The sequence below is a fragment of the Ornithorhynchus anatinus genome, chromosome X5 (genome assembly GCF_004115215.2).
Source record: "Ornithorhynchus anatinus isolate Pmale09 chromosome X5, mOrnAna1.pri.v4, whole genome shotgun sequence".
In the NCBI taxonomy this organism is placed as follows: Eukaryota; Metazoa; Chordata; class Mammalia; order Monotremata; family Ornithorhynchidae; genus Ornithorhynchus; species Ornithorhynchus anatinus.
This window is the reverse complement of record NC_041753.1, coordinates 54,317,097-54,332,548: the sequence shown is the minus strand read 5'-3', so window position 1 is coordinate 54,332,548 and position 15,452 is coordinate 54,317,097. Positions and strand designations below refer to the sequence as shown.

General features: G+C 48.5%; 1 non-coding gene across 1 annotated transcript; it reads left to right on the top strand.

The window, feature by feature from the left end:
- Positions 1-4,952: 4,952 nt before the first annotated feature.
- On the top strand, positions 4,953-5,090 carry LOC114808348. Its single transcript, XR_003756194.1, has one exon. It is a non-coding gene; the product is annotated as a small nucleolar RNA SNORA7 (small nucleolar RNA).
- Positions 5,091-15,452: the final 10,362 nt, after the last annotated feature.

Below are 15,452 nucleotides of genomic sequence, written 5' to 3'. Positions count from 1 at the left end.
GCCATCTTTTATCTGAAGCAGCGTGGCTCAGTGGAAAGAGCCTGGGCTTCGGAGTCAGGGGTCATGGGTTCGACTCCCGGCTCTGCCATTTGTCAGCTGTGTGACTGTGGGCGAGTCACTTAACTTCTCTGTGCCTCAGTTACCTCATCTGTAAAATGGGGATCAACTGTGAGCCTCACGTGGGACAACCCGATTACCCTGTATCTACCCCAGCGCTTAGAACAGTGCTCGGCACAAAGTAAGCGCTTAATACCAATATTAGTATTATCTGTTGCTAGCATCTATCTACTCTGAGCAACATAATCTTATGCCGGTTATGAATTGCATTACTACAAGGAATAACCATGACCTAAACCAGAGCAGTGGAAAGAGCACTGATCTGAAAATCTGGATTCCAGTCCCGGATCTGTCTGTAGTTAATCAATCATATTTATTGTTTATTGTGTGCAGAGCACTCTGAGCTCTTGGGAGAGTGCTATTTAACAGTCAGTAGATACAACCCCTGCCCACGGTGAGCTTACAGTCTAGAGGGGGAGACACCTATTCATATAAATGAGTGAAATACGTATCTGTGTAAAAATGCTGTGGGGCTGAGGGAGGAGTGAACAAAAGGAGCAAATCCAAGCGCAAGGGTGACGAAGAAGGGAGTGGGTGAAGATGAAATGACGGCTTAGTCGGGTATGGCCCGGGGAGGAGATGTGCTTTTAATAAGGCTTTGAAGGCGGATGGCTAACACGGGTAAAGACCAAATATACACTTCGGAATATGCTGTCCCCCGCAATCAAGCAATCGTATTTATCGAACACCTACCGTGTGCAGAGTACTGTACTGTACACTCGAGAAAGTACACTGCAGGTGAGTTGGTAGACGCGATCCCTGCCCACAAGGAACTTACAATCTGCAGGGGGAGACAGACACTGAAATAAATTACAGCTAAGTGAAATAGGAGAATAAACAAGGATATGTACACAAATACAGTCGGGTGGGGCCGGGTGAGTACCAAAGCGCTTAAGGGGCAGCATAATTGACACAGACGGGAGGACAGATAGGGGAAATGAGGGCTTAATCAAGGAAAGGCTCCTGGTGGAGATGAGATTTTAGGATTTTGACAGTGGGGAGAGTGGTGGACTGCCAGATTTGAAGATGGGGTGGGGGGGGAGGGCGGTGGTTTCAGGCCAGAAGCAGCACGTGGACAAGGGGGTGGCAGTGAGATAGATGAAGTCAAGGTACGGAGAATAGGTTGCCATTAGAGGAGTGAAGCAAGCTGATTGGACTGTAGTAGATCAGCGAGATAAGGTAGGAAGGAGAGAGCTGGTCGTGCTCCTTAAAGCTGATGATAAGGCCTTTCTGTTTGGTGCAGAGGTGAGTGGGCAACCACTGGAGGTTTACGAGGAGTGGGGAAACACATACCGAACATCTTTTCAGAAAAACGACCTGGGCAGCAGAGAGAAAAGTAGACTGGAGAGGGGAGAGACGGGAGGCAGGGAGGTCAGCAAGGAGGCTGATGCGGTAATCAAGGCGGGAAGCAATCAGTGCTTGAATCGGCGTGGGTAGCACTCTGGACAGAGAGGAGAGGGCAGATTCTAGAGATGTTGCGAAGGGAGAACTGACAGGATTTGGTGACAGATTGGATGTGCGGGTTGAATGAGAGAGATAAAATCGAGGATAATGGCAAGGTTGTGGGATTATGAGACAGGGACGATGGTGGTGTAGTCTACAGTGATAGGAAAGTTAGCGAGAGGACAGGGTTTGGGTGAGGAGATGAATTTTGATTTCAGACATTTTAAACTTGCTATGTCAGCCGGACACAATAATAATTAAGAATGATGATATTTGTTAAGTGCTGTGTGCCAGGCACTGTACTACGCGCTGGGGTGGGTACAAGCAAATCGGGTTGGACACAGTCCCTGCCCCACGTAGGGCTCACAGTCTCGATCCCCATCTTACAGATGAAGTAACTAAGGCCGAGAGAAGTGAAGCGACTTACGCGAGGTCACACAGCAGACAAGCGGCAGAGCCGCGATTAGACCCCATGACCTTCTGACTTCCAGGCCCGGGCCCTATTCACTACCCCACACTGCTTCTCTAAGTCTAGATGTCTTGAAGGCAGGAGGGAATGCAAAACTGCAGAGGAGAAAGGTCAGGGGCGTAGAGATAGATTGGGGAATCATCCATGTGGATATTCCCACTATCCATGGGGAAATATACTATACTGGTATACTAATTACTAATACACTATAGTAATATTACTAATACACTATTAGTAGTGGAAGACAGAGGAGGAACCAGTGAAGGGGATTGAGAATGGAGTGGCCAGAGACACAGGAGGAGAACCAGGAGAGAGGACTGTTTCCTGGAGAAGGGGGTTGTCCATAACGTTGAAGATGGCTGAGAGGTCGAGGAAGATTACGATACTGCAGGGGTCATTGGATTTGGCAAGAAGGAGGTCATCGGTAACCTTGGGGGAGGCCTACCCACTCTCTCGCCGCTCTCCGTACCCCAGTGGGAACGTGACCGGAAGTGACGGGGGACTTCCCGTGGCACCGAGCAATCCACTAGGTCGATCGGCAATTCCGCTGGACAGACTCTCCGTCCTGAACTCTGAGAGCCCGGGTTTGTCAGTCATTCCTGACCGGAGACTCCATCATTACGTGGGTGTATTAGGAATACATGTTTCTTTCAGAGATCCCTCCCTTATTCCTCGCATCAATGCGTCAGTGATTTTACCTACACGGCATGGATTTTTATTTCTTCAAATTATTAAACACTAATTAACTAGCTCCTAGCACACGCTCTCCCTTGCCCTCCCTCCCACACCACTCCCAACCATTTTCCATCACAGTTCCCTCTTTGTGTGTGTCCCTCTGCTTTGTCCTGGCTTGGCCACGCTTTAGCGTTTAAGAAAATGACTACCTCGTCCCTCGCCGGGCTGGGGTAAAATTTCCCCGGGCTCTTTAATGGTCTGCCCTTTCCCGTCCCTCCCATTTGGCATTGGTGCTTCTCCTGGGATGGGCAAACAGGAGGATGCAACTTTGGCAAATGATCCTTGGGGAACAAGCCCTCCGATTGTTGTGGAAGACCCCCGAGGTCCTCTTTCAGGGAGGAGTGGTCGCTTAATTAATGAGGGAGACTTAAATGTGCATTTCTATGAGGGAGGAAAACGTGCAGGGGAGAACGCAGCCTTGATGTACGCACCAGCCAACAAAAGATGCCAGCGTCAGTTTGATTTCAAAGATAAACATTCACAAGGGGGATTTCTTAGAAAGTGGGATTATCTGGAAACCGGGACCTGAATGGAAACCATAAATAAGTGATTTCACACCACCGAAGCAGGAAGCACATTATGCCTCTTAAATTATTCCAAACGAGCATGTTCCACCCCTCCCAGGTTCCCATCGGTTCGGTCATCCTATGCACAATTGGTGGGCGTCTTTTAAGTGTGGACTAGTGACAAGCATACTTAATTGGGTAGGCTGAGTGTGCATGTAGCAGCAGGTTTGGGTGCCGCCCTGGTCTTCCTGAAATCCAATCCGGATTTTGTCAAGCGCCCAATCCACCGATTCCGTTCCGGACTCGTCAAACCGCCAGTCAGGGTTTTCCATTTCTCAAGTCTGCACTCCCATGCTGCGTGTGGGAGGAGGGGGATCGTGGAGCAGCCTCATGTTCAAAAATGTGTTTTAATATGCATCCGTTTTTCGGATCAAAGGAGTCAGTAGTTTCTTTCATCAGTTGCCGGAGCAGTCGTGTGCTCCAGGCAGTCAATCTCTCATTCCTAGCAGGATGGGTCCGCCCTGCATGAGAAGAAAATTTACCATGATACAGAGCGGAAGATTTTTGCATGGGGTTGGAGGACAGGGGAGTTCTCATTCTGCCTTACACTCACCATCTTGGGTGTGCACCTGGCCCCTTTCACCCAGAAAACCTCACTGGTATTTCCCTTCTTTCGGCCCTATTTTGGAGGCTGACACCATCTGCCAATCACAGCCCCTTCCCAGGATCTAGCTGGACCACGGAGGCGGGCCGGGAGGGGAGAGGTCATGGTGAACCAATGGAGAAACCAATGTAGGATCCCAAAAGCCTGTTCGATAGCTGGCAGGTGGGAAGTCCTAGGCCCATAATCACTCCCGGAGCTCACTTTTCTTCAACTGACCAAGGAGAGCTAGGCCTGGTGAAGCTGACAGGATTACCGTGCAGACGTTAATGATGAAAATTACGTCGCCCTGCCGAAGTGATGCTCCGCTTCTCCAGAGCCGGGATCGACAGAGTCCCCAGCAAGCTGCCTCCCTGCCTAATTTTTAAATGGCTCAATTGCTGGGGCTTCTCCCGCTCAACTCGGGAGACCCCATTGTTCGGAAAAGATTGGCGAGTCTTTGCCTCATGCTGTACGCGGATGTGTGTACGTGTGTGGTGGGGGGGGGAGCGACTCGGGGAGAGCTGAATTGAATGTTAAGCGCCTCTCAGGGGATAGGAGAAGGCTTTGTTCCTGGAGGATTAATTTCCTGAACAACAGCAGAACTGAGGAGGGAGGCAGCTGGTGGTCTATGTAGGGTTCAGAAAAGATCATGAACGTGCCAGCCACGGTGTTGACGCTCAGGCCTGCCCGGCTCAAACCTTGGTGCGTGGTGAAGCATGAAAAGCTATTGTAACATCAAGTGATGCTGAGTTCTGGGCAGCGAGGGCACAGATAGGCCGAGTTTTCTAGCAGCTAATCATTTTCTGGGTCCTTGAAATCTGATGTGCATCTATCAACTCTATTGTATTGCACTCTCCCAAATGCTCAATACAGGGCTCCGCACACAATAAGCATTCAATACCATTGATTGCTATATTATGCACCAGATTTCAAGGACTCAGAAATTTGGTCCTCCCGGGGGGGGTTGGTTAGAGAAACCTTATTAAATGAGGTGAGTTCCACAAAGGATTATCCTTATCCATCGTCTAAGTGGTTTAAACCCCTCTCAGGGTCGCATCTGGAGAGTTTCCAGTATCCTACCAGTCTCGGCTATAGGAGGGAGAGTCAAGCAGAGGCCTGTCCATTCCATTCCTAGCTTGGGCAGCGGCTAGCGAGTGGGAGGCGATCTGCTACAAACTCACTCATGCTGCGCGGCAGCGGCATTGGAAAGAATCGAGGGCGGAGACTCAAGTTTACTGCGTGGAAGGAGGCAGTGGTAAACCACTTCCATATTTTTACCAAGAAAACTCTATGGATACGCTATCAGAAGGATTGCAGATGGAGGTGGGGTGTTCTGGGAGAGATGTGTCCACGCGTCTCCAGGGGTCGCAGATGACACGACGGCATAAAACAAGACGAGTGCTTTAAACTACTATAGTATTGGGCCTGGCGACAATAATAATCATGGCATTTGTTAAGCGCTTACTATGTGCCAAGCACTGTTCTAAGCGCTGGGGTAGATACAGGGTAATCAGGTTGTCCCATGTGGGGCTTCCAGTCTTGATCCCCATTTTACAGATGAGGTAACTGAGGCTCAGAGAAGTGAATTGACCTGCTCAAGGTCACGCAGCGGATAAGCGGCCGAGCCGGGGCGGGGGGCAGAGTCGGGAAGGAGGAGGTGGGACATTCCCGTGAACCCAGCTCCTCCCCAATCTGAAGGGTGTCCCCCTCCACTGACACCACCAACCTCCAGCCCCTTCCCCCCCATCACTGTTCTCCTCCTCCTCCTTGGCATGTGAGGGTTGGGGGCTGTGGAGGGGAAATCCCCCAGGTGGGTACTACACTCCCCAGTAGCCGGGACAAAGCCGCCTCGGTTTCTCCTCTGCCTCCTCTCAATCAATGGCATTCATTGAGCACTTACTGTGTGCATAGTACTGTGCTAAATGCTTCTCTATCCAGGGCGGCGGTGACCGGCACAACCTATCTCCCCCTCCCATGGCACTTCAAGTCCTGCTCTTCTTCTGTGTCCCAGATGGCTGCGGAGGTGACTCTCCGCACCCGGCTGGGAGATCCCCGGCTCCCACCCCCTCCCATAACAGGCTCTCCGTCCCCCTTCACGGCTCCGCTCCACGAACGGCCGGGGTGGCCGTGGCTTCTGGTTTTCATTCTGCTCCTGCTCTCAGAGGGAACGGGTCCACCAACTCTGCTGAACTGTACTCTCCCAGAATTGTACTCTCCCGTGTGCTTAGTACAGTGCTCTGCACCCAGGAAGCGCTCAATAACATTGATTTATCTGTCCGAGGCCGCTGCAGAAGCCCGGACAAGGGGATTGTGACATTCGCTTGAGATGAGTGTGGTGGGACGATGGGGAAGGATACTGATTTTGAGTTTTTAGAAACATTCTCTCCATCTCCCTATCTCCTTAGGATTTCACGGCTTCAGAAGACTGGCCGACTTTCCGATCAATCAGATCCTATCTGCAGGAACCAATCAGAAAATCCGGATCGTGAGCGTGCCATAGATCAACCCCTTCGACTGGGTGGAGGATGATCAGACACGGGTGCCCAGGGATGGTCAAAGTGCAGTCAACCACAGCTTAGCCAACGCGCACCTGTATTGTGTACCCATGAGGTTAAGACGTAAATATCATTTGCACCCGACGACAGCTGCATTTAAAGTTGATCCTACAACTCATGGCCGCCTGGGCTTTAGGAGGTTGGGGAAGGGAGGTGGTGTCCAGCCAGTCATTGAAGAGGCATGACCGCAGCCACTGGTGGCCGAAAAGGCAACAGTGGCTGGGGACAGGTACGGGGGCTAACGACGCAGCCGTGAGCTTGGGTCCCGCCAATCATGGATGGGTGAAACCGGGAACAAAGGAAAAACGGTGACTGCCAAGGTACTGCCCCCTCTCAGGATCATACCTGGAGGGTTTCCAGTACTCTGTCGGTCTTGGCTACGGGAGGCAGGGTCAAGCAGAGGCCTGACCGTTCCATTCCATTCCTAGCTTGGGCAGTGGCTAGCGAGTGGAAGGCAATCTGCTGCAAGTCAAAACTCACCCGTGCTGGGCAGCAGTGGCACGGGAGAGAGTCGAGGGCAGAGACTCAAGTTTACTGCACCGAGGAGGCAATGCTAGCCCACTTCTGTATTTTTACCAAGCAAACTCAATGGATCCACTACAAGGACGATTGCAGATGGAGATGGGGCATTCTGGGAGAGATGTGTCCACGGGGTTGCTTCGGGTCGGAGACGACTCGACGGCGTAAGACAAGCCAAGGTACTACTACATGTATTCTGTGCTCCAGAATTGAAGAGAACATTAATGGTCCAATTTTGTCCAGGTGTGCAGACGTTCCTGTAAAAGGCAATGGGCCAGTGCCCATTTCTTCCGCACTAAAAATCAGTAGATGGCTGCTTTGGCTTTCATGAAACCTGGTAGAGTTTCTGATTTGGCCAGTGCCATTCTGTCAGTTCCCATACTTTCAGAGAGCCCATCTCCAGGACTCGAGGTCCACAATCAAGCCGTTCTATCTTTGACCATTAAACCAATCTTGAAATTCTCAGTGACCAGCTCTCCTTTCTCACCACTCTACTGATCAATCAATCAATCATATTTATTGAGCTCTTACTGTGTGCAGGGCACTGCACTAAGCGCTGGGAGTCAGAAGGACCTGGGTTCTAATCCAGGCTCTTCCACGTGTCTGTTGTGTGACCTTGGGCAAGTCACTTCACTTCTCTGTGCCTCGGTAACCTTATCTGTCAAGTGGGGATTAAGATTGTGAGCCCCATGTGGGACACGGAGAGTGTCCAACCTGATTAGCTTGTATCTAATAATAATAATAATAATAATGTTGGTATTTGTTAAGCGCTTACTACGTGCAGAGCACTGTTCTAAGCGCTGGGGTAGATCAGGTTGTCCCACGTGAGGCTCACAGTTAATCCCCATTTTCCAGATAAGGTAACTGAGGCCCAGAGAAGTGAAGTGACTTGCCCACAGTCACACAGCTGCCAAGTGGCAGACCCGGGAGTCGAACCCATGACCTCGGACTCCGAAGCCCAGGCTCTTTCCACTGAGCCACGCTGCTTCCCCAGCACTTAGTACAGTGTCTGGCACGTAGTAAGTGCTTAACAAATACCATAAAAAATAAAATAATACTGAATCCTATCCCCTCTACCTCCTACCCCATTCCTTCTCATTTTCATGTACTTTCCATCCCTCCCTTACTATCTTCTCTTTCTCTCTCTCTCTCTTTTCCCCGTCTCCCTTCAAACACACTCAGATTTCCCCTGGCGTAAAAAACTACTTCTCTGGATCCCAAAGCCCTCCAGCTACTGCTCCACATAACCTGCCCACATTCTCTCACAGCTCTCCCTACAAACTCTATTCACCCACTGTTACTGCTTTCTCACCACCCACTCTCTTATTTACCCTCTAGAATCAGGTTTTTGTCCTCTTTACTCCACTGAAACAGCACTCCTCCAAGTCACCAATAACCTTCTCAGCGCTAAATCCAACAGGCTCTATTCTGTCCTAGTCCTCCTCGACCTTTCAGCCGGTTTCAACACTGTTAACCACCTCCTCCTCCTCGGAATGCTATCAGATCTTGTTTCTGCTGACATAGTATTTGCCTGGCTCTCCTACCTCTCACATCCCTCTGTTTCTTTCACTGGCTCCTCTTCCTCCCCTCCCCCACCTAACTGTGGGTGTCCCACAAGACTTTGTTCAGGATTCCCTACTATATTCACTCCAAACCCACTCTGTTGAAGAGTTAATCCTCACATAACTTGACTGATCCTCCCTATTTTGACCTCACATTTCCTCTTGCCTCCAGGACTTCTCCATTTGGATGGACCAACAGCCCTTCAAACCCAATGTATCCAAAACCAAACTCCTCATCTTTCTTTACTCCTAATTCCATCTCCCCTTCTCTCAACTTCTCCATCTCTGTCGATGACACCGCCATCCCCGCTGATCCCGATTCTTCCTCCAAAACGTTTTCCAAATCTACCCCTTCCTCTCCACACATTCACCACCTCGGCTCAAGCATTCACCATAACACTTTTTCGTGTGTTTCTTTTGTTTTTTAAAATGGTATTTAAGTGCTTGTCATGTGCCAGGCACTGTCCTGAGTGCTGTGGTAGATATAGCAAATCAATCAGTCAGTTGATCGTATTTATTGAGGGCTTAGTGTGCAGAGCACTAAACTGTTTGGGAGAGTACAATATAGCAATATAACAGACACATCCCCTTCCCGCAATGAGATTACAGTCTAGGGGGATTAGGAATCAGGTTGGATACAGTCCACGTCTCTCTTGGGGCTCATAATCTTAATCCCCATTTTACAGATGAGGTAACAACCACCGAGAAGTTAAATGACTCGCCTAAGGTCATGCAGCAGACAAGTGGAGGCGCTGGGATTGGAAACCAGATCCTACGACTCCCAGGACCACAGTCTTTTCAAGTCCGACTAGCATTTTAGTCTCCTCGCCCATCTCCCTGCCTCCAAATCTCTCCCTCTGTCAGATCGTACTCCAGCATATTCATTCAGTTGGATTTATTGAGCGCTTACTGTGTGCAGAGCACTGTATTAAGTGCTTGGGAAAGTACAATACAACAATAAACAGACACATTCCCTGCCCACAGTGAGTATACAAGTCTAGAGCGTCACTCCACTCTTCAAAAGCCTCCAATGGGTACTACCCATCTCTCTCCTCGTCGAACAGAAACTGCTCACATTAGCTTAGAGGTTCTCCACCAGCTTTCCCCATCTTACATATCGACTCTCTTCACCCATTACTCATCAGCCGACTGTACCCCATTCTGGTCTCACTTACCTCCGGCCCCTCGCTTATGCTTGTTTTCCCACCCTGGAACTCCCTCCTCACCCATATCTGTCAGACTTCAGCACTGCCCCACTTTGGAAGCCCTCCTAAAATCTCAGTTTTTCCAACAAGCCTTTGTTTTCATCAAGTGATCTTTTTTGGATTTTCCTATAAATCACATTACCCTCAGGCTTTGATGCCTGGATATGTAGCTGCTCGCATAATGTTCCAAAGCTGGCATTTGAGCTTTTTGTCCAGTAGACTGTGTCCTTTCTAGCATGCAGTTTACGTCTCCTTAACTATTTACATGTTAGTGATTTCTAGGCGATGTTTGGGAAGATTTATTTTTCTGTTGCAAAGCTATTATGTTCTTTGACTACTTAGATTGCCATATCTGGAATGGAGCATGCTCAGGGCATGCTTGCTTTCGGCCCCATAACATTCTGGGGATTGTAATGTCCCAGATTGCTCAGGAATTTCACCTTCTCCCTCTCACTGGGATAAAAGGGAAGAGAGGTGTGCGTGCTTAAAATGGGGTCCTGATATCTTCGTTGTCAACATGAATAATGACAGTCTATCAATTAGGCCTAATTTAGCAAAGACATACGAAGCAAAGCTAATCTCCTCATCTTCCCTCCCAAATCCTCTCTTCCACCCTAACTTTCCCATCACAGCTGACCACCACCACCAACGCCGAGAAGCAGTGTGACCTAGGGAAAAGTACACGGGTCTGGGAGTCAGAAGGACCTGGGTTCTTATCCTGGCTCTGCCACTTGTCCGCTGTGACACCTTGGGAAAAATCACTTCACTTCTCTGTGCCTCAGTTACTTCAGATGTAAAATCGGGATTAGGACCGAGCCCCTTGTGGGACAGGGACTGTGTCCAAGCTGATTAATTTATATCTACCCCAGTGCTTAGTACAGTACTTGGCATTCATTCAATCGTATTTATTGAGCACTTACTGGGTGCAGAGCACTGTACTAAGCTCTTGGGAGAGTACGTTACAACAGTAAACAGACACATTCCCTGCCCGCAACGAGCTTACAGTCTAGAGGAAGATAATAATATTTGTTAAGCACTTACTATGTGCCAAGCACTCTACTAAGTACTGAGACGGTGAGCCCGTTGTTAGGTAGGGATCGTCTCTATCTGTTGCCAAATTGTACTTTCCAAGTGCTTAGTAACGGTGCTCTGCACACAGTAAGCGCTCAGTAAATACAATTGAATAAATGAATGAGGGGGATACAAGTGAATCGGGTTGGACACAGTCCCTGTCCCTCGTGGGGCTCACGGTCTTATCCCCATTTTACAGATGAGGTAACTGAGGCACAGAGAACTGAAGTGACTTGCCGAAGCTCACACAGCAAACACGTGGCGGAGCCGGGATTAAAACCCATGTCCTTCTGACTTCCCAGTCCGTGCTCTATCCACTACGCCATGCTGCTTCGCTTAACAAATACCATAAAAAAACAAAAAACAAGACACAAAACCTCCCAATCTCTGAGGCCCGCCACCTTGGCCTTATCCTTGACTCCTCCCTCTTTCAACTCTCTTATGACAGCTGTTGCTAAATCCCAAATCCACACCTTACCCTCCATCCAAACTTCCACTACCTTGGTTCAGGTGGTTGTCATATGGCAGCTTGATTACCCCATCAGCCTCCTCTCTGGTTTTCCTCCCTCCAGTGCCTCCAGTCTGTATTTCAATCTGCTGCCCTGATCATTTTTCTACAATGTTGTTTTGCCCACATCTCCCCAGTCCTCAGAAACATCCAGTGGTTGCCCATTCATCTCTGCACCAATCAGCAACTCCTGACCACTGGCTTTAAGGCTTTTCAATCTGTCTTCTCCCACTACACTCCAGGTCACACACTTCATTCCTCTCCAGCTAACCTTGTCACTGGGGCTTGTTTTCATCTCTCCTGCTGCCTCTCTGCCAGGAACCCATACCCGCTTCGAATCCGATAGATCGCAACTCTCCCATTTACAAAGGCCTTCTGAAATCACACCTCCAGGAGGCCATCCTCCATTAATTTCTAATCTTCCCTGTTTATGATCCCCACTTATTGCCTATTCAGCACTTCTGCACCACCTAAACACTCAAGAACCACATTTCACATATTTTCCATACCCTGTTAGTTAAGCACCATCAATCTATCGGTGGTGTTTATGGAACACTGTACTAAGCAGTTGGAGAGTACAATATAACAAGAGTCGTCAGACACATTCCCTGCCCACAACAAGCCTAGATTTTACAGTCATTCCTATCTGGAATGCATTTTATTCATTCATATTTATTGAGCGTTTACTGTGTGCAGAGCACTGTACTAAGCACTTGGGAAAGTACAACACAACAATAAATGGTGAAATTCCCTGCCCACAGCGAGCTTAGCGTCAATCTTCCCTGCTAGACTGTAAGATCGTTGAGGGCAGGGATCATATCTATTAATTCTGTTGTACACTCCTAAGTGCTTAGGAGACACTCACTAAAGACTACTGATCAACTAATTTAAATTACAGGTGATTTTAATAAGACCAGGCAATGAATTTAATTCTTAAAAAATGGTGCTTTATTTTTAACAACTCATAAGTCTTGTGATTTTTTTTGTGTGTGTGTGTTGTGGATTTTGAATTTTGTTTTCAATTGATTTTTTTTTTTGGCTGATCCCATAAATTACATTATCCTCAGGTTTTGATGCCTGGATATGTAGCTGCTTGCAAAATGTACCAAAGCTGGCATTTGAGCTCTCTGTCGAGTAGACTGTGTCCTTTCTAGTATTTGGTCTACACACCTCTTTAACTATTTATACACCAGTGATTTCTAGTCGACGTTTGGAAAGGTTTATTTTTCTCTCTCCTTTTCTGTAGTTTTCTTTTTTTTTTGTGATGCTCATTGGGGTTCATTATCACTCTTTTCCAGCAGTTGTCAAATAATTCTTCTCTTGATGCACAAATCCATTCCCTCAAAACCACTTTCTCCTTTGAACTCAACTCCCTCACTCCCCCATTCCGGCACCGCTCTTGTACCACCAACCCACAGCCCTGGATCGCTTCCACGGTACGCTTCCTCTGCTATAATTCTGTTCTCTCCTCCACCTGGCAACAACACTTCTCCCTTATTGACACCCGTGCCCATTACCCACACCAGCTGTTTCTAACTTTTAATTTCCTCCACGACTCCCCATCTCCCCACCTCCACCATTTCTTGCCCCTAATGACGTTGTCAACTATGTCATCAGTATAATTGAAACCATCAGGTTAAACTCTCCTTAAACTCTCCCCTCCACCTCTCCAGTCCCACCCTCATCGACTCTCCCATCCTTCCCATTAGGATCTTAGGAGGAGATTTCCTGCCTGTTTTCAAAATCTACCCCCTCCATCTGAATCTCGGACGCTGTCCCTTAGCTCCCTGACCATCGTCTTTAACTGCTCACTTTCCAAAGGCTACTTCCTCACTGTTTTCAAACATGCTACTGTATCCCCTAGTCTATAAAAAGCCTCCTTTGACCCCAAGACATCCCTCCAGTTTTCACCCCACTTCTGGCCTACTATCCCTTTCCAAACTCTTCGAGCAAATTGTTTATAGCGGCTACCTCCATTTCCCTCCTGACTCCCTTCAATCTGGCTCTCACCCCCTCCACTCCACAAATACTGCCTTCAAGGTCACCAATGACTATCTTCTTGCCAAATCCAATGATCTTTATTCCATCATAGTCCTCCTAAACCTCTCAGATGCTTCAATGCTGTGGACCGCCTCCTTTTCCTTGAAACACTTATCTCACATTGGCTTCACTGATATATTGTTCTCTCCTGGATCGCCCATCTCTCTGGATGCTCTCAGTCTCTTTTTCAGGCTCCTCCGCTGCCTCTCACTCCCTACCTGTGAGAGCCCCTCAAGGATCAGCTCTGGGTCCCCTTCTGCTCTCTGTCTACACCACTCCCCTGGAGAACTCATTCACTCTCATGGCTTCAACTTACATATCTACACAGATGATTCTCAATTATATCTCTCCAGCCTTGATCCCTCTCCTCTTCAGTCTTGAACTTCCTTCTTGCCTTCAGAACATCTTGACTTGGGTGTCCCACCGACAGCTCAAACTTAACACATCCAAAACAGAATGCCTTATCTTCTCACCCAAACCTTGCCCTCCCCGAGACTTTTCTATCACCATGGACGTCACCACCATCCTCCCTGTCTCATAAGCCCAAGATCTTGCCATTATCCTCAGATTCATCTTTCTCATTCAACCCACATATTCGGTCTGCCACCAAATTCTGTCACCTTCACAACGACGCTAAAACCCTACCTTTCCGCTCCTTCCAAACGACTACTACCCTGATCCAAACATTTATTGTCCCACCTCAATTACTGCAGCCTCCTCTCTCACCTCCCTGCCTCCTTTCTCTCCCCTCTCCATTCCACACTGCACTCTGCTGCCCAGATCATTTTTCTAATAAAGGTTCAGTCAACATTTCCCACTCCTCAAAAGCCTCCAATGATCACCCATCTGCCTCCACATGAAACATAAGCCCTCAGTCAGCTCTCCCCTCCTCCTACCTAATCTTGCTTCTCTCCCACTTCAATCCAGCTAATATGCTTCGCTCCTGTAACACCAACCTACTTATTGTATCTTGATGTCATCTCTCTCATCATCAACTCCTTTTTCATGCCCTTTCCCCGGCATGAAGCTCCCCCTTTGTAGCTGACAGACCATTGCTCTCCCCATCTTCAAAGTCTTACTAAAATCCTATCTCCTCCAGAAAGCCTTCTCTGACTAACCTCTCCTCACCTATTCCTTGGCATCTATGCACTTGAGGCTGTAACCCTTAAGCACTTTGACCCTCATCCCACCTACCTCACAACACTTCATCCAGTAGGAGATGAGATAAGATAGGAGGGTAGAGTTGATTGAGTGCCTTAAAGCCAATGATAAGGAGCTTCTGTTTGATGCAGAGTTGGATGGGCGACCACTGGAGGTTTTGGAGGAGAGGGGATACATGGACAGAATTTTTTTTAGAGAAACGATCTGGGCAGCAGAGTGAATTATAGTCCGGAGAAGGGAGAAACCGGAGGCAGGGAGGTCAGCAAGGAGGCTGATGCTGTAGTCATGGAGGGAAATGAAGAGTTCTGTTTTGCATATGTTAAGTTTGAAGTGTCAGCAGGACATCCCAGTTGAGATATCTGAAGGTAGGAGGAAATGTGATACTGCAGAGGAGAGGTCAGAGCTGGAGAGGTAGATTTGGGAATCAGCCACATAGAGATGGAAATTGAAGCCATAGGGAGCAAATGAGTTCTCTGAGCGAGTGGGTGTAGATGGAGAACAGGAGAGCCAAAAGGGAGCCTTGAGGGACTCCCATGGTTAGAGGGTAGGAGGTAGAGGAGGAGTCCGCTAAAGAGCCTGAGAGGAAGAGGGCAGAGATACCACTGTTTTGCTCTATGCCTCTCTCCTTCCTCCTTCCACTACACCTCCAAGCCAAACCTGTAATGAGAACCTCTCCACTGCCAACCAGAACCTCTTCCTCTCCCACCCCCCTCCTCCCAGCATTCCCTCCCATACTATGTGCTTGCTCTTTCTCCTTGATTTCCAATTTGTGTCTGATGGTGTCCCCCATTAGTTTGCAAGCACTTCTCCTGTATGCTTGTCAGCAGCCAGTTCAGTGCTCTGTGCACTTGCAGCTGCTGGTATTCCTCCTGTTTCCTCTGAGCTCCAACTCTAGCCGAAACCTTTTCCTATCGCCTT